This window comes from Neofelis nebulosa, chromosome 5, assembly GCF_028018385.1.
Source record: "Neofelis nebulosa isolate mNeoNeb1 chromosome 5, mNeoNeb1.pri, whole genome shotgun sequence".
NCBI classification, from domain to species: domain Eukaryota; kingdom Metazoa; phylum Chordata; class Mammalia; order Carnivora; family Felidae; genus Neofelis; species Neofelis nebulosa.
Genome location: NC_080786.1, coordinates 40,027,717 through 40,048,033, shown reverse-complemented (window position 1 = coordinate 40,048,033; position 20,317 = coordinate 40,027,717). Strand labels below are relative to the sequence as shown.

The following is a 20,317-nucleotide window of genomic DNA, read 5'->3' as shown; positions in this document are numbered from 1 at the left end:
CTACCACATTACCTGCCCAGTTTACACACACACACACACACACACACACACACACACCAGGAATAAATAGTTTGTTTTCCAACTATAGAGTGCCAAAAAAAGGTTTAGGAGAGCTAAATAAACCCTATCTTCTCCCCAAACAATCTAAGCCTGCTTCAGTACAACCACATGAAAAGGATACTCTTGCTAAAAGCTCCAAATAGAAAGTGAAATAAAAGACCTCTTCTCCCTGAGAAATTGAGAATTCTTCTAACAGGACTCTCTCCTCGGATCCAGAAGTAATCAGAAAATGCAGGTCAACACATATTTATTCCCATAGGTCATCTTCATGGAGATTGAGGGCTTTTCTTCCTGTTCTCACAGTTCTAAGACATGATACTAAGAAATAGCTAAAATAAAGTCCATTGACCTACCTCTAGACATATTAGCAGATAAGAAAGAAATTTTTAAAACTTATGTCTCTCTTGACTACATGGGCTTTTCATCACTATTTTCTAGTTAAAGCAATCAAAAACATAAGATCTGAGACTCAAAGCTGACCAACAGCTAGCTGGTTTGTTCTTGGTAGTTCCCACCTTCTTCCTTCCCCAGGGCAGTAAATCTCACTGTTCTGATTTGGAAATAGGGAATCACACATAATAATAAAAATGATATTAAGAAAATAATATTGTCCAAACATCATACACTTTTTATTGGCAGTCACCTCATTTGTAAAATTGAATTAATAATAGTGTTTACTCTAGGATACATTCAGATTAGTTAACATCATACCTGGCAGTTAATAATAATAGTAAACAATGTAGAAAATAAGACTATTTGCTGAAACCTAGTGGAAATAGAGGGACTGCTTGATAAAAGTAGAAAATATAGAATTGTTTTGGGGAAAATAATAAAGAATGAAAGAGCCATGAAAATGTGGCTATCACATAACCTGAGGAATCCGCTGAAATTTGACATAATGACAGCACGGATCAAGTTTTTATAGTCTTTGTGTCTCCTCCATATACTTTACACATGAAAAAGAACCAAAAAATAATTTGGTGATAGTTGCCTACATTTTGGAAACAGGTCACAATCACCAGGGAAATTCAAGTAGGATCAGGGGGAGTGCAATAGGGTATTATTGGTAAGGAACATATAATTAACTGATTCTGGAATAGGTAAGAGAACAAGGGAATCCAGAGAAATTCCATGTCATATTTTAATCCAGTCCATTTTGGGATTTGGGGACACTGAGAACAACTGTTCTTTGTCACTAATTTAATTATATTTTTGAATTGTGGTGAGAATTGGGAACAGAAATGATCCAAGTCTCAAAATTCCCTGCAGGCTGCCAGAACGGAATCAGAACTACAGGACGCTGCAGCAAATTTTTGCTGTTAGCACTTTCCACATGAGAACATAGATCAGAAATTTCCCATGTTCCCTATGAGCCCTTTTAGTGATTGTTGCCATTGATCATATATCAAAAAGGTGTTGTGTGTACATGAGCGTATTTACAGAATAAACAGCCTTCAGAATACAGCCCTTTCTCATGCTCTCTCTGGTTTAAAAATATGTTCATAATTATAACGCAGTTTTTTTCTTTGTTGATTTCATATATCACATAGAGGTCAGGAAGCCAGCCATTTGCTCTTTATGTTCCTGTCTAGATGCTTACTTTGTCAAATGTGTCCCTGAATCTTTTCTCTACTGTTAGAACTATGACCATGAAGAGCTAAGCTGGAAAGGCCCTTAGAAAGATGTTTTCTCATTCAAGAACTATATGCTACTAAAGAAAAGAGGATGTATCAGGCATACAATACTTATAAAAGGCAACATCGTTGGGGCGCCTGGGTGGCTCAGTGGGTTAAGCGTCAGATTCTCAACTTCCGCTCAGGTCATGATCCCAGGGATTGAGATCTGCTTCGGGCTCTGCACCGAGCATGGAGCATGCTTAAATCTCTCTGTCTCTCTGTCTCTGTCTCTGTCTCTGTCTCTGTCTCTCTCTCTCTCAGAAAATAAAGGCAACATTGCCTAATCATTCTTAGAGGCATTTTGTTTACTTACACTATAAAACTGAAAGTTTTCATCACAAATTTCTAATTAAGCATTTGAGTCCATTTGAAGAAACAGCCACATCATGCCTCATTCTGCAAACACTTCAGGTTAAAATTTGAGATTCCTACCAAGCGCTACATTTAATGAAGTCTGAAGTCTGTTTACTAAACTATAATGTATATCATCAAAAAAGATGCTCCCAGAGCAAATTGTTCGCAAAGAGAACAAACACTATTTTAATTACTAAAGAAAATATTGTTTCAGCAATTCTGTTACATAAGTACCGTCTCTTCCAAATCTGCAATTTCAGGAAAAGAAAGACATCCTGGTACTCAGACAATAGAAACTGGTAATGCCTGCTTTTTCTGTAATTAATCTGAACTTAGAGCAGCTTTCAAATGCATGCATTTTAAAGAGCTAGTATACCAAGATTGCCAGGGGAGATTCATTCTGTGTTTCCAAGTGCTCAAAGAAACTTACTCAGGGTATATTGCTAGCCAATAATTGTTAGATATCTGCAAAGTCTCACCTTTTTCCCCTTGCCCTCGGCATTGAATAAAGGGTCAAATCCATAGCCCTGATATGTAAATCACAGTAACACATACACATATATGTATTTCAGAACTTCAACCTGAGTGATGCAAATGTTTAGAACAGTTCCGATTGTCTGATGTGTACGTAATTATGACATGTGAATAAAGGACAGAGCAACCAGTGTGCGACACTGAGACACGTAGTGAGTAGGAAGAGGCACTGAAGGTAACAATGACAGAAACGTGGTTCTTTCAAAGCAAGGAAACCAAGAGAACACAGAGATATAGGCCGGAAGTGCAAGAAGACCGCAGGTTCTTTGTTTATATGAGGATAGGCACATCTAAAAGGTAGAAGGCAGGAGGAAAGACGGGTGGAAACTGGGAGTAGTTTGATCTGTAACGTCAAACCAATCAGTGTGAAAAAAATCAGGCATGTTGGAAAAAGGTCATTCACATATTTAGTTTAGCAGAGAAGACAAAGTGTATGCAATTCATTTTAATAGAAGGCTGTGATATACAGAGGTTAAAATTCTGAAGGTCTCCTTTCAGTTTCAAGATAAGATCTAGGGGTCCCTGGGTGGCTCAGCTGATTAAACATCTGACTCTTAGTTTCAGCTCAGGTCATGATCTCACCCTCTCACACTTTGTGAGATCAAGCCCCATATCGGGCTCCATGCTCAAGTGTGGGGCCTGCTTAGGATTCTCTCTCTCTCCTCTCTCTGCTCCCCCCCCCATTTCATTCTCTGTTTCTCTCTCAAAAACAATTTTTTTTAAAGATAACATTAAACATTTTTTTAAGATGGTAAATTTTTCATATTGGGATACTGCCTACATACCTAAGCCCGCCTTTTCCTGTTATGCCCAGAATTCATCATCCCCAAAGACCACCAGGGAGCCGAGTCCGATGCAAAAGCAAAAGAGCCTTTATTCGAGCTAGCTCGAGCTCAATCCCCTACCTACACCGACGCAGCGGTGAGATGCCTGGGAGAGAGAGCGAGTTTTAAAAGCACAAAGATTTTATTGGGGTCTAGGGGCAGTCGGTGAGGTAATGGCTGTGGTCTCAGCCGATTGGCTGGGGAAGGGTCGTGGCCTTGGCCAATTGGCTGGGGAATGGTCGGAGTCCTGTTATGCAGGTCACCGGGGTGTTTTGATTGGGAAGTTACTCAAGGTGGAGGACACAGAACAAGATGGAGTCGGCCAGTGTAGGTCCGCCCTTTCATTCCCACTCTCCCCTCACACATCACCTTCCATCATTCCAGAACGCAGATCCCTAAATGAGTCACATTCCCTAAAACAGCAGTCCTGCCTTTTGAATATGCCACCTCCTCTCCGTGGGATGTTCTCATTCCTTCTCCCTCTCACCTGTCCCAACATCAGTCGGCCTGCCTGACAACTTGTGCCTTTAAGCTCAATCTTCAAGCACCAGTAGTAACACTGCATCTTCCGAAAGATGGTCATTCATCTGTCCCTTTCTTTTGGGTTCCTGCTGCATACCATGCATAATCTGGTAGAGACATGCTCTCATTTCATCTTGTGTAACTGCCAGCACACTTGCAACCCTGACTGTAGCAACTTGAGATGAGAGAGTTTTCTTTCCATCTTAAAATACATTTGCCAAGTCACGCATGAGGTGTTGTGAGTAGTAAAAACATCAATGAACAGGACTGCAGAGCAGAAGGGAAATGCTTCTTACCAGAGTCCTCATACAAGTGGTTTTCAATAGAATATAAAACATCGAAAATGTGTGGGAAATCTGCTCTAGTCTTATGAGGGGGAAAAGCTTTCTTCTTATCCACATCTTTGCTGGCCATGAGACAGGTTGCCCCTGTCATTTACACAGTGACTGAGACATATATACGTGGGTGACTAAACACTGTAACATATTCTTCCCACTAAACATAAATATATATCCCCATTTCCCTGCTGGAGGCCCTGAGATTTAATGGCTAATTATGGAACTAAGAAAATCTTCGAGGCAATTGCACTTATAAAACACAAAATTTTAGTCCCCAGCCCAAGTAATAGATGGTTAGTATAATGTTAGTATTTATAAACCAGTTACTAGATAAGTATGCTAACTTAAAGGCTGCTTATAGATAATTTCTTTTAAATGTTTATACTGTGTTCAAGTATGAGAAAGAAAAACCTGGTACGTTTGGCCTCAGGGATATTAATTTTTTTAAGAATTCCAGAAGAAAACAAGAAAGAAAATTCAAAATGGGAAAGCAAAATTTACTTGCATGTAAACTATGAGGAATCAATGATTCCAGGTTTTTTTTCCCATTCTATTAGTTAATACTTTAGACCCTTGATGCTGAAATGCAGTCTGAAGACCAGAAGAATTATCATTACGTGGGAGCTTATTAGAAATACAGACTTACAAGACCCATCTCAGATGTACTGATTCAGAGTCTGCATTTTAGCTAGATCCCTAACTTAGCCCTCTGCACATTAGAGTTCCAAAGGTATGGTCTAGGTTATCATTCTTCATACCGCTAGACTATGCCTTCACCTTAAAAAGTGTTTTAGTCATCTTTAACTTTTGTTTTGTTTTGTTTTTTTACCTTTTGAAAATGAAGCCAGAGCATTAGATCAGGAATAATGCTTGCTGCTCAAACCTGTCTCTTTCCTTAAATATATACGTTCATTTATGAACATGCCAGGAGAAAAAACAATTACACACGTACGTAAGCTTTTATGTTAAACATAGAAGTTTATTTTATTTGATGCTTTTTTCCCCAGATGCTGCAAAGAGATTTTCTCAAGGCAGGGTGTCTGTCCCACAATTTCACAGACAGTAGACAGTGAACACTAATGGGAAAAAAATATATGTGTGTGTGTGTGTGTATAAATATATATATATTTATATATTTATACACACACACACACGCACATACACACACACACACACACACACACACACACACACACACAGCTTATTTCAGCATCCTAAAGCTCTCCTTAAATCCCAGATCCACCTTTTTTCTTCTGTCACTGGACAGAGACTGTTTCCATCACGGGCTCCCTGCAGTGACATTAGGTGGGAGAGGCAGGAACACATTACTGAGCTGTCAAGTAGAGGGCAGCTCCTCCCTTTCCAGGAGGGAAATTGAGTGTGTGTTTGGGTTCTTATCAGTTGACACCAGATGTACTCAGCTGTTTCGCTTTCTACTTTACCCCGACTAATCAATTCACCTTGCTCAAAATCAAACCAACACTTAAAACATTCAACAAAGTGCTTACATTTTTATGCTTAAGGCTAATTTAGCCCATAGTTCTGGGATGCTCTAAGGCAAGTCTCATTCCATGAAATAGGCTCAGAGAGATTTCTTAACATTTTTCCTGGTGTAGTCATGGTCCCTTGAGTGATTCCTTTAATTTCTTCCTATCTCAGTGTGCATCTATATAAAACGAAAAAATATTCTACTCTCTGATTATCAGATGAAAAAAAAAATGTTTTCAAGTCGAGAAGTACCAAATGTTATGCTAATAGAAGATGTTAAAAATGTACCTTAAACAAAGGCAATGCAAGGGAAATTAAGAGAAAGTGAGTTAACTACAAATTCATTGTTTGCCAATACTAAATGTCAAGGCAAAAAAAAAATGAGCCAAACATGCACAATTTATTATGTCTTCTCTTTGTATTCATTTGTGAAGAAACTATTTTATTGACTATAGCAAACTCTAAAATAGAATCAAAAGAGTTTGACCCCTGGTGAAGGGAGACAAACTAACGGATAAAGCAGTTTTTATTCGTAAGATCTCATGGTGGCAATGCCCATGGTTATGATGAAGTTTACAGTTTTGGGTGGGCTTAAGAGTTTTCAAGAATCGGGGCACCTGGGTGGCTGTTGGTTAAGCGTCTGACTCTTGATTTTGGCTCAGGCCATGATCTCATGGCTTGTGAGATCAAACCCCACGACAGGCTCTGTGCTGACAGTGAGGAGCCTGCTTAGGATTCGCTCTCTCTTCTTCTCTGTCCCTCCCCTGCTCTCTCTCAAAATAAATAAAATTTAAAAAATTAAAAAAAGTTTTAAGGAACATATTTCAAAGATAAGCCAAAGTATTCAAGCATATTTTCAAAGAAGAATGAAGTATAAAAGTCATTCAAATGCAGTTTGTCCTTTCGTCCTTCCTGGCTTTTTTTTTCTTTTTCTTTTTTCTTTTCTTTCTTTCTTTTTTTTTTTTTTTTACAAAATGGAACAAATAAACAGAGTCAGGAAACAAGCACCAGCTAGAAACAAGACCACAAGTCATTACCTGTATTGATGGTATATTTATAATTTCTCCATTTTGTTATGATTTAGAACTAGAGGAAATGGAAGAAACAACTGCAGCAAGTTTTATGTGTGCACAACACACACACACAACTGGAGGAAAAACTCCACGGTGCTGATATACTACTTAGAGGAAAAATCAATGAATCACAGAAGAGAGGAGCATTTTGACGTAATTTTATTGTGCAGATGTTGCTTATTATGATAGGTCTTACTGCTCAAGTAAATTCTATTTTTCTTCTCCCAGTCTGCACTACATTAAAAAACACAGGGAACAGAAATGTAGACTATAACATACCACCATTATCCTATAGAACTTATTCTATCCTAATAGAACTTAGGTTGTAGAATGTGGCTAAGGGGCGTGGCCAGTGAGCTCCTAAGCCCTCTTGGTTTCCCCATTCTATTCCACCGAGTCGAGACTTTGGATAGTTCACCTGAGTAAGTCCTCAGTGCTTAAAGCACATTAGAATAGCTCCATCCAGTTAAGAATTGTTGGTCTTTCACTTCTCCTTCTAGGGTGGCGTGGTAAGAACAGAAGACTAGCAGTATTATTTTGGGGGAGTCCATCCACAAGTACATATGAGGAGTCGGAAGAAGCAAGCTCCTAAACAACAACTGAACGTGTGCACCCCAACACATATTAAAATACACCTATCATAGAAAACTAACTCTGCTGAGTGATATTGAACTCGCTCATTTTTAGAATGCCTATGTAAAGAAAGCCGGGGTGAAAAATGTGGTACTTTCTTACATTTCTGTATCATTTGTTGTAGAATTGACAAAAAAAGTTTCACATATGAATTGATTAGATAAATCTCAAATCTTTGAGGACTATAAGATGGAAAGTACACTTTACACCCTTCAACAGCTGTGCCATAATGTCATTTTTAAATAGAATGTGGGGCTGGATAATACATGAGATATACAAAATACCATTTCAAAGAGATCTTGTAAATAGCATTTACAATTTGCACGTAAAACCTAGATTAGATTTGCATTTCTTACATGTTTTTCACATAAATTATTGTCTCTAATTTCATGAACTATACCCCAAAGGGAATATCACTCACACGTTTTCTTAAGGATTGACTTCTACCTTTTCAAAAACTAAGGTTTTGTGCCACCCCATCCCACCAAAAATAAAATTTGAAATAGCTTCATAGTCTAAGAATGAAGTCTGTGGTATCCCAACTGTATGCATCTGGGAATGTGAGGACACCTCAGTCCCAATGATGAACATTTTTTTCTCCCAGGTCAATGCCATTATGGACTAAAGAGCACGTGCATTGTTGTGGCCATTCTGCCATCAGCTCAAGCAACACTAAAGAGATGCTCTAAGTTTTCAAAACGCATGGTGCAAATGTGCCATTTTCGTTTTAGCTGCTTAACATATTGCAAAACCATTGCAGAATTTTGTTGCTCGTAGACATGTCAGCTTTCAAGCCTGACTTCCTTCTATTTTTAGTTTATTATACGTGCTTAAGAGCTGGCAAGGTTTTCAAAACCAATTTATATCTGTGTAATCTGGTAGGTAGGCATATTTTAATGACAAATTGCTTCCTTTCTAGAGTGAGTCTCTTCAAGTAATACGATATAAAATTCTAGATTGTATGGACTGTTTTCTGGATTTCAAACACTTCAAAAATTTATTAGGAGGTTTGGTTGTCTGGGATAATACCATAACAAGATATAGTAACCCCTCCTATGTAATAAATCTGAATGCTCAGGATAGTTTTGCAGTAGCCTAAGTGTAATGCATCATTACCCCAAGGCTCTACTCTCTCCAATTTATGTGCATTCTGCTGGTTGAATCAAATTGATGAAAAGCCTATTTTCTCAGAACATAACAAACCAACATGAACCTTTCTAGGGCTGCAAATATATTTAAGAAAATATATAAATCATTGCTTGTCAAAGATTAAGGCTAATTTAAGCTCACTATCTGGAAACCCTTAAAGACTTTTTCTTTTTCTTTCAGTCACTGTCTGTAAAGTAAGGTGCCTCATTAATGAATTTTAATCAGTGCTTAGCAATTCAAGGCTATAAAATAAGTCTAAGTAGCAACAGCTTCGAAGGCATCGAGTGGAATAATAAGACCTTTGTAATTCCCTCACTGTTTATAATCCATGAAGATATGTCCTCAAAGAGTGAACTGAAATTGCTTTTATGAAAGGGGCATAATTCTTTCTTAGCATTGCTCGTGAGCCATTCAATATTCACGATGGAGTAATTAATGAGTTCAAAATCTAAACTATTTGCAAACAGTGATCAATGAACTTTTTCTGCTGAGTAGCATCAGATTTGTTATATTTTCTCCTAGTCTTCCTATCCTCTTTGGGAAGATAAACATATGTTTTGTTTAATATTAGGGTGTTTGACTGGACACCAAAAATTTGGCTGTGGCTGATTCACTGTAAATTTGAAATGACTCGATCCCCTGCTTAGTGGATTTATCCTTACTGTCAACTAGCTGACTTAATCAGGTGTATCATAGGTCTTTTGCATGGTCAAGATGAAAGTGTATTTAGTACTATCATTCATTCATTTCTTCTTCCAAGATGCAACAATTGTGTTACCACTATTTGTCAGAAATTCTTTGAAAGATCTGTGTTCTCATCCCAGTGGTGTCCACAGCAGGCACAAAGACTCTGGGCTCTCCATTCTTTTTGGTGCGTGGAAATAACAGGAGGGAAATTGGATGATGAAACTCAGCTACCGAACTATCAGCAGGAGACAGTATTTTAAGTATGCATAAAATTATATTGCTTAATATCACACATATCAATGTATCAGATAAATATGCATATATACAGATGGTCCCAACTTAAGATGGTTCAACTTATGATTTTCGACTTCCTAATAGTTTCAAAGTCATATGCATTTAGTAGAAACCCTACTTGGAATTTTAAATTTTGACCTTTTCCCAGGCTAGTGACATGTGGTATGATATTGCCACGTGATTCTGGGCAGTGGCAGCAAACCACAGCTCCCAGTCAGGCGGGTGATCACGAGGGTGAACAGTCAATACACTTAAAACCATTCTGTGTCTCACAGTACAGGGTTCGATAAATTACATGAGATATTCAACACTTTAGTATAAGATAGACTTAGTGTTAGATGATTTTGCCCAACTGTAGGTTAAGTATTCTGAGCATGTTTAAATTAGGCTAGACTAGGGGCACCTGGGTGTCTCAGTCGGGTAAGCGTCCGACTTCGGCTCAGGTCATGATCTCGCGGTTTGTGAGTTTGATCCCCCTATGGGGTTCTATGCTGACAGCTCAGAGCCTGGAGCCTGCTTAAGATTCCGTGTCTCCCCCTCTCTCTGTCTCTCCCATGCTCATGCTCTGTCTCTCTCTGCCTCTCAATAATAAAAAAAACCACCCCCCCCCAAAAAAAACACATTAAATTAGACTAGAATAAGTTATGATGTTCAGTAGGTGAGATGTATGAAATGCATTTTTGACATAATATTTTTAACTTACAATGTACATTAACATCAGTACATAATACTATAATAAATTGAAAAAGATTGTGTGTATGTGTGTACATTCACACATACATATATGCTTTAGTTCACACATGTTTATAAACATTCAACTGCTTCAGATATATTCAACTTAGAAATCTGTGTTCATCCTTGATTCATTCTTTCTTCCTACATTATCATGATGGTAATTCCACTTAATGCTATTCTTTGACAGACCCTCTCATGGTCTCTTTCTAAACTATTTCAGTGTCCTGCTAATTACTCCCCTCAACTTTAGTTCATTTGCCTGTTCAAACTAATCCCCCACCCCTCTCACACACACATCCATACACACACATGCACACACACACACACACACACACACTGAAGTCATTTTAATAAAACAAAGATATGACCATATCAGCCTGCTACCTAAAGTCTCTTATTGCCTTATAACCTAAAATTCAAATACTTTAGCACCATCAAACTCAATTCCAACAAATCTCTCCAGATATAATTGTGACTATTATTTTGTTCCTCTCAATTTCTAATGCACATACATTTCCATTCTTCTTTAAATATGTTGGACGTCACAGGGGCACCTGAGTGGCTCAGTCGGTTAAGCGTCTGACTCCGGCTCAGGTCATGATCTCACAGTTTGTGATTTCGAGCCCCGCATAGGGATCTGTGCTGACAGCTCGGAGACTGGAGCCTGCTTCGGATTCTGTGTCTCCTCCCCTGTCTAACCCTCTCCTGCTCATGCTCTGTGTCTCTCTGTCTCTCAATAATAAATAAATGTTAAAAAAAAAAAAAAACTAAACATTTTGTACGTCACAGACCTAGGAATGTTAATACTCTATAATCCTTGTTTATCTGATGAGTATTAACTGTATTTTAAGCACTATCGCTGGGGAGAAAAATCCTCCTTCAAGACAGTATTAAAGGTTTTCTTATCTGTTTTCCCACAAAGTATTTATGGGTTAATTCATTCGATCAGTCTATCAATTATGCATCCACTATTTATCATGGGTCTACAATGTGTCAGACACTATACAGACTAAGCTCTAGCAAAAACTTTAGTATCAAACAAAAAATATAAGGTCTCTTCTTGGAACTTAAACTAGAGAAGAAAGGCCATAAGCAAATTAACAAAGAAAAAAATGCATCAGTGAAAATTATAATGAGTGCTATACAGAAAAAGAACAGGGTGAGAGACAGAAAATGGGGCAAGGGAGAAGACAGGTTAGACTGAGAGAGTTAGGCTACTCTATGTTCATGCTGCTTGAGTCAGTAATCAACCCAGTGAGGAAAGCTGGTGCAGGAGGAACATAATTTCAAGAGGGAAGAATGTCTGAGATAAAGTTGGAGAAGATTTTTGATGTGAGGCATTGAGGCCCTATAGACATTAGAGTCTACCTCAGTGTTAAAAGATCTCATTTGAAGGTGAAGGAAAGACACTGAAGTTCAAGGAGATAATTTCTTAAAAGACTAATCTGGTGGGGCGCCTGGGTGGCTCAGTTGATTCAGTATCTGACTTCGGCTCAGGTCATGATCTTGCAGTTCATGGGTTCAAGCCCCACATCAGGCTCTGTGCTCACAGCTCAGAGCCTGGAGGCTGCTTCAGACTCTGTCTCTCTCTCTCTCTCTCTCTCTCTTTCTCTGCCCCTCCCCCACTCACACTGTCCCTTTCTCTCTCAAAAATGAATAAACATTAAAAAAACAAAAACTGATTTGGCTACCACCAGAAAAAAAGGCTGACTGGGAGCAAAACCAGAAGCCAGCAACTAGTCAGGAGGCAATTGCAGTCCTGTAAGATGAAGACAATGCTAACTTTGGCTAAACAGGTTGAAGGCAGCAGAAATGAAAAGAAGAGGGCAACGAGGAGCTCACATTAAATGACAAAAGTTGATTGAATTAAACTGAACGCAGAGACTAGTAAATAGACAAATTGAATACAGAGATCAGGAGTGAAATGAAAAGGGATTCATTCCCAAGTTCATTTTAAATATTCTCGAGCTTCAGAGATGTCAAGCAGAAAACAGAAATACTCAGAGGGAACTTCTTTGGTCCTTTTCGTGTTTGGACAAAAAAAAAAAAAAAATAGAAACAAGCAGGGAAATTACCTCGGTTTTAGTTGATGAGTTAAATTCACAGGGTACCTTGTGCTGAGGAGATGAATAGCCTTTGTGGGAACTTGGGACAGCCAGGAAGCCCTCACTTAGACAAGGAGGATAATATATCTCTAAAGTGAACGTGCTATGTGTTTTGATTAAGTGAGTTAAATCAGTACAAAGCTGCAGAACCCAACTAGAGGTAGAAGCAGATAAATCGTCCAATGGAGAGGACACAGAATCCGAAGCAGGCTCCAGGCTCTGAGCTGTCAGCACAGAGCCTAAGGTGGAGCTCAAACTCACAACAGTGAAATCATGACCTGAGCTGAAGTCAGACACCTAACCACCCAAGGCACCCAGGCACCCTGAAAAGCTTATAGTTTTAACGGAGTTGTTCAAAGTATGTCAGAGAATGTGTGCCCATGTGGTTCTAAAATGCCCTTGTTGGAAGCACATACTTTTAGGTTTATTTCAAATTAGTTGTAACCAGTGTTGCCGGGAAGAAACAGTAATTGTTAGGTTAATAAACTTTACTGCCCTGCTCTGTGTTATACTGAGAAAGTTCGCCTGCAAGGTCAGTTTTGAAGGGGAGCTTCTGCAATTTCAAAGCTAGTAGCTTTTCTTGATTCACACCGTCCTCTCCAGAAGGCACACTCCCCCATATCCGTAATCACAAGGGCCTCTCTTACCTCTGCTTCACTTCTGAAGCATGACTGCCTATCTTGTTGATGGGCTTTCCGGTGTGCCCCTCCCCCAAACGAGGGACTTTTGCAAATAACCATGGCCCGTATTTTAATGTCATCATCTGTATTTGGTTAAACTGAACGCAGTCATTTTCTCCTAACGCTGAAATAAAGAGGCAAACAGGAGCTTAATTTCACTGACTGGAGAAAAGCATCATATGTGCTTTTTAGAGCATACCTAGGAAACCAGATACATTCCTTTGACTATGTTTTATAGTATTGTATATTCTCTTAGAAAACATGGCTTTTCAATCCCAAGTTAACACTTTAGTCAGAAAGGCTGTATAAATTCTAGTTACTAAAATTAACAGCGTCTTTACCCAAATAGCAGGTGCACCTTACGGAAAAACAAGGAAAATATGAAGCATTAGGACCAATTTTATCTTTGATGATACTTCCAAATGTCAAGTGTGACTGTCAATAAAAGGCTGAGAGGATCTGCCTTTTGATCAACAAGCCTGCCAGGATTAGGGTTGGTTCATGCTTACTAGACAAGCGGATGAAATTTAGGGTGATACACCCAGACCCAGACACCCCAAAGCAGCTAATTCATGATCAGGCTCACTGCAGACATTTGCATGCCCTGGGCCAAGAGCACAGGTGAAGGCCCACTTATTATAGGCCTGAATAAACAAAGTTCTAAATTGAGCCAACAAACTACTTAATAAGTACGCTCTACCCCTATCTTGATAAAATATATCGCTATAATGTCAAAATTTCTATTTTTCGTTTCACCTTCATTCTTTTCTGAGCTTTACATGCATACTTTTTTATTTTTCTGTAACTACGTTTGTACTCATTCCCAGTGATTCAAAGGATTAAACATAAAGCATAGCATTATTCAAAGGGCAAAACTCTGAGTATATTCTAATCAAAAATCAGTATACTTATTTTATTTTTTTTAATCAAAATTATTCTTAATGTTTAAAATATCTTCTTCCATGGGCGCCTGGGTGGCTCCATCATTTGAGCGTCCATCTCTTGATTTTGACTCAGGTCATGATCTCATGGTTTGTGGGTTCCAGCCCCGCATCAGCCTCTGCACTGACGATATGGAGCCTGCGTTGGATTCTCTCTCCTTCTCTCTCTGCCCCTCACCTGCTTGTCCTCACTCTCTCTCTCAAAATAAATAAATAAACTCGAAAAATTTTTAAAGTATTTTCTTCTAAAATATTCAAAATTTTCTATTCATTTTCATAGACAACATAGAAATTATAAAAAGTTAAGCAAACTTATTCATATGAAGTTTAGTTTCATGTAATTAAGACTAAAACAAATATAATTATTTTCTAACGAGGAAACTGTGATTCTAACATGAACTGTATATCTAGTGGCCAATATAAAAATTAGTAATACCCTTTATGTACATTTATTTAGGGGCTGCCAAACTTTTTATGAAAACAGACTGTAAATATTTGAGGGTCAGGGTCATACTGTTCTGTTACAACTACTCAACTCTGTCCGTGTAACATGAAAGTGGTGTGGATGATACGTAAATGAATGAGAATGGCAGTTTTACCAAAAGAAACTGCTTCCAGGTAAAGACAGTGGAACAGAGTTTACTGAACCCTGGTTTAGATTTACATATATACAAACGTAAGAGTCATTTGAATCATCTAATATTGGAATGTTTCTCCAGCCCTCATATGCAGCTGTTGAAATACCATAGTAGTTCATGAGGACTTTCATAACCACAAATTGGGACAGAAAGAGTTAAAAGAAAAGAAGTGGGAGAATCTCTTACAATCACAGTACTGAAATTAAGGATTTGACAAGGAAATTAATTAGACTTTTCTCTTTCAAGCACTTATGCTCTTCAAATCCTTTCAGTCTGTCTCTGAAGTAGGGACTGCACAACCTGAAAACCTTCACGGCGTTAGAAGCAAGTTCAATTTTGTTTAAGCATGTGTTCTAGAGAGGGGGAGTGTTTTCCTTGAAGGGTGTGGGTAAAATTGTTACTCATGTTATGGGTAAAATCGTGCCATCCCTAACAACCAAATCCTGAGGGACCAAGCTTCCCATGTGTTTGTTAATAAATCTGTTTTTGTGTATGGGTGTGTGTGCTTTCCTGCAAGTGGACTCAGCAGAGATTAACATATTTCCAGAAAAACACCTAATAGAACGTTGGCCATATCTTGGTTCTTCCGTGTTACCTGTGTGACCCAGAGAGTGTTCCTTAGAATCAATGGACCCCCCCCCAAAAAAAAACAACTTAAACATCACTTGCGCTGATTAGATGGGCACAAAGACCTCATATTCATTCTGGAAAATAATAAGAATTCAAGATCTATTTGTTGAAACAGATATCTGTAATTCATCTAATTCATCTTTAAAAGCTGACAGATTAGTTTTCTCCAAACACCATGGGTTTCAGAAGAGTAGAGTAAAGAAAATAAACATGAGACCATAACTGTAACAGGAATTCAGGCTTTTTCACTCAAAAATATAATTAAGCTTACCTGATCTAAAGACAAATTCTGTGATATCATCGTGCGGCATTTTATGCACACTTCTCATAACACTCTGAGCCTGTTACAGTGGACTTCTAGTGATGACTGCAATTCACATGCATTCCAAAATATCATGATCTCGGATAGCTGCTGTGGGGAAAGAACCACGGTGATACCCACCATAGAAAGTGTAGGGCAACACATAAGGAGAGACTGCCACCAGAACTGACGTTCTTCATTAAATACCAAAACATATGTAAAATCATTTAAAATTATTTATGAGATGAAACTAGTTTAAGTTCAAACATGGTGTGTGTCCAGCTTAAGAGTACCTTTTTTCTTAAATCTGTAGTTGTAATACAAAAAAACAAATCTCACCGTTGGTAATGGTAGCTGCCAGTTCCAGAAAACTTCTGCCTTGATGCAAGAGAACATCATGACATGCCAAGTATCATACCAGGTGCCACCTCATCCATTGTCTTCTTCAGTGGTAAAAACTGTCAACAATTATGGATTCACAAAATGAGGTTTGGAAGGTTTCATTTATTTATGTACAGATAAAGGGCACTAATCCAGGTCTGTAAATCAAAAACCTGCCCCTCATAGCCCAGCACTATGAAGCAAGCACTGACCTGAATCAATGAGATGGGTTCTAATTGTCATCTCTAGCCACTACTGGGAGCAGAGCCAGCTTCAAATTCAGTGGGAAGTAGTGGTCAGAGACGTTCCTTCTACCCCTTCCAATACCCTCCCTATTTAACCCTGTGGTCTCACTTCTCCCAGTGTGCAACATGTTCCATGCCAACAAATATGGATTCTTGGCTGGATTTTCTGGTGGAAGAGTCTCACTAAGTTGTTATGATCTTAGCATGTTGCTCCTTTCTGACTTGTAAACAACCAGTAGGTTGCTTCCAGTTCATTTTTATAAAAAGCTCCCAAAGATATTTTAATATTCCTTGGAGATACAAAGACACAAATGACCAACAGTGGCATTAAAGGAAGAGTGATAGGAGATAAGGACAAAATTTATGAAAGGTATGATTTCCTGATATATCTGTATTGTATTCGTAATATGCGGTGCACTTATTTACAAGGCAGAAACCAAATTTTACCTTATATTAGGTGCCTAGCATTATGTTTTTTTTTTTAACGTTTATTTATTTTTGAGACAGAGAGAGACAGAGCATGAACAGGGGAGGGGCAGAGAGACAGGGAGACACAGAATCGGAAACAGGCTCCAGGCTCTGAGCTGTCAGCACAGAGCCCGACGCGGGGCTCGAACTCACGGACCGTGAGATCATGACCTGGGCCAAAGTTGGACACTCAACCAACCAAGCCACCCAGGCGCCCCATCCTAGCATATGTTTTAAGTACAGAAAAAAGTTCCCATTCTTGATATCTTCAAAGCTTGACAACTTTAGCACTACAAATTGCATGTGCCCTACTTCCAAATGGCTTATTATTATGTGTAACCTCCTTACTGGAAATTATAGAACTCTCCTAACATTGGGGTACTCAAATTAAACAACTCTGTAACTAATTACAGTCTTTTGGAAGCAAGGTAAGCTGTAAATACTCTACCTGCAGATTAAAAAATGAATCACCAGCAATAAAATTTTTTGCCATTGTTTCTAGTATTGGAAAAAAAAAGCTATGTGAACTGATGGTTAAGTCAGATTTTGGATTTAATATCTATTAATTCCATGTTAGGTAGGACTATTCCCGAAACTAGTGATCATCAGATGGATAATGTGACAAGTTCTCTCAATTGTGTCTTTCAATTTGAGAAAGTGTGGCCTCTCATGTGTCATTATAAAGGGCACCTTTAATTCCCTCTCCCATACCTTCTCGGTATTTACATTAGTAACATTGCACCATAATTGTATTTTATAAAACCCGAGACTCATTTAAATTCCTGAAAATTATGCCAAAGGGATTTCATTTACCACTGGCTGTGTAGGGGATAGAGTTATACAACCCCTATTAATGCTAATGGGAGTTCATGAATAAATCTTCAAAAATACAGAGAAAAATGTATCCCAAGAAGGACATGAAATGAAGACAATAGGATCACCAGAGCAAAATTAAATGGCAGTTTGATTTTCTGAGCTAATACCTCATAAAAATAGAAGTCACTTGCACTTAAAGTCATTTAAGAACAATGATTTCTTTAGTAAGAATTCACATATCTCTTTGACAACTTAATTCACATAATTTGCACAAATAACAATTTTTATTATTGACCATTGCCTATAGCTTTCCAATATGGAATGACCTGAAGGCCTTTTATATAGTATCCCAGTTCAGCGTAATTGATACTGACTATTTAGATGATAAAACACACTTTTAGGAATAAATCACCATGAAATTATACAGTTGTAGTCGTAATACTACATGTTAGAAGGTACTATCTATATGAACTTCTATAGATACAAGAAGAGTAAGACATTTTTATATTGCTCATTGGCAAATGGTACAGCCATTTTTTTAAGAATTTGGTGGTCATCTTTTAAAACTAAAATATGATTCTAAATATTATACAAGTCATTCTCATCAGGTTCTTAATATGTTAAAAAAAAAAAAAAAAAACTTCAGGACCTCTTGAGTGGCTCAGCCAGTTGGGCATCCAACTCTTGATTTTGGCTCAGGTCATGATCCCAAGGTCATAGGAATGTGCCCCATGTTGGGCTCCTCACTGAGCATGGAGTCTGCTAAGATTCTCTCTCCCTCCCTCTGCCTCTCTTCTCACTCACACGATCTCTCTCTCTAAAACAAAAAATAATAAATGAATGAATGAACGAATGAATAAATAAATAAAACTATAGACTGTTAAAATTTAAACTTTTTATTTTGGATGATTCTTTTATCTGTTTGTATGTTTGTTTGTTTGGATATAGAACTAACTTGTTTTCATGCAGCAACCGGGACTTTTCCCATAAATGATTTCGGTGTTTCATTATTTTAACAGAGTTGTCTCCACATACAAAAAAATGGAAGTATAAGTATATTCAATGTCAAATTTATGTATCCTAACATAATCATATTTTGTTTAAATTGGTGCTGTGTAAATTTATTAGCCCTTACTAAAATTATATTTTATAAGTATTTCAATAAAATGTCTGACTTTTGAATATAGAATACCTTTTGCTAGAAAATGTTTGAGTCAATTAATATCTGTCCAAGCAATGGATGGCTTAATATTTCAATTCTGGGGACTACATATAGACTGTTTTCCTATTCAACTTCCTTTATGAGATAGGGGTTTACTACACAATGTATCTCAACTTTTTTTCTTTTGCTTCCACCTGTATTAGTCTCATTTGACTCCTTTGATAATCTCTTTCACAGTTAATTACTTCCATTTGTAGGTGATGAAATGGGTAAGGAGTCCACTTCAATGTAGGCACAGCTATAAGCATGGTCTTTCCCCTTTACTTGAACTCAGAATTAAGACTTTTGATTCTTGTTTTTATATTCCATTCCCAGAAGTAGTTTTCACTGGAGCAGTTATGTGCAAGTAGTCTTATGCTTTCTAGCAGTAGTCTACGATTAGGGTCTAGCTTCTCCAGAACAGATGGATTTAAATATGTATTAAACTAAGAGGCATTCTGTCAAATGAGTTTAAATGCATTTCATTTTCAGACAACCTATATGACATGATATTTTTTCTTAAAAACAAAGCCAAGATAAATCAAAGTCAAGATAAATGAAGAGCTCAAGATGACATCAGTCCCATTTGTCCAAGTCTTGGTGTTGTGTGGATGGACAGCAGTCAGTTATGACAGATAATAGGTGATACATCCAATCTAATAGCCAAATTCATTAACATTTTTTTTTCCATTTCTAAACCATTCTTAAAGACAATCATAGATGGGGTCACACCATCCTCATGATAGTCCAGCGGAACAGCCACACCACCTGGACTAAGGTTTTCATAGAGAATGGTAGTTTTGGAAATGAACAAGGATGTGCTTGATTTGTTCTGCAGCCCACATAAAAGGTTTTACTCTTTCTGATCTGTTCTTCAAGTCCTTTGCCTTTGGCTTATTTCATGTAACCTTTGATGTACTTCTTGTAGGCTTATTTTGTGAACGTAATTTCCCGCAAGTGATGGTTCATGACAATGTCAACACCAGTAATGACTGTGCTCTCAGTGCCTTCACCACCGGGGTCTTCGATGGAGGCATTTCCACCAATAAGTGAGTCATCAATGTTACCCTCTGTCCTACTGACCATCTTCCTCTCCATCTCCAGGCACAGCCTTTCCATGATCTCCAGGATCTTGTAGATGTCAGAGACCATCTCATCACAGCTGATGAGGTCCTGGTAGATGATCATGATTATGGCTGGAGAGAGACTGCAGTGGCACTAGCTTGGCAGGAGCCGGGAGCTCTGAGAGTGGCACAGCCAATAGGTGGGGGTTGGAGCGGGGAGAGAAAGCAGTGCACCTCAACTTTTAAATGCTATGTCTACAAATCAATTAATAAATAACTTACTAAAAAGGTCAGGTGTAGAAGAGCTTTATTAAAATATATCTGTCAATGAGACGCCTGGGTGGCTCAGTCAGTTGGGTGTCTGACTTTGGCTCAGGTCCTGATCTCACAGTTTGCGAGTTTGGGCCTCACATTAGGCTCTGTGCTGACAGCTCGGAGCCTGGAGCCTGCTTTGGATTCTGTGTTTCCGTCTCTCTCTGA

At 38.2% G+C, this 20,317-nt stretch overlaps 1 pseudogene; it reads right to left on the bottom strand.

The window, feature by feature from the left end:
* Positions 1 to 19,395: 19,395 nt before the first annotated feature.
* Positions 19,396 to 19,961, bottom strand: LOC131513095 (translationally-controlled tumor protein-like; annotated as a pseudogene).
* Positions 19,962 to 20,317: the final 356 nt, after the last annotated feature.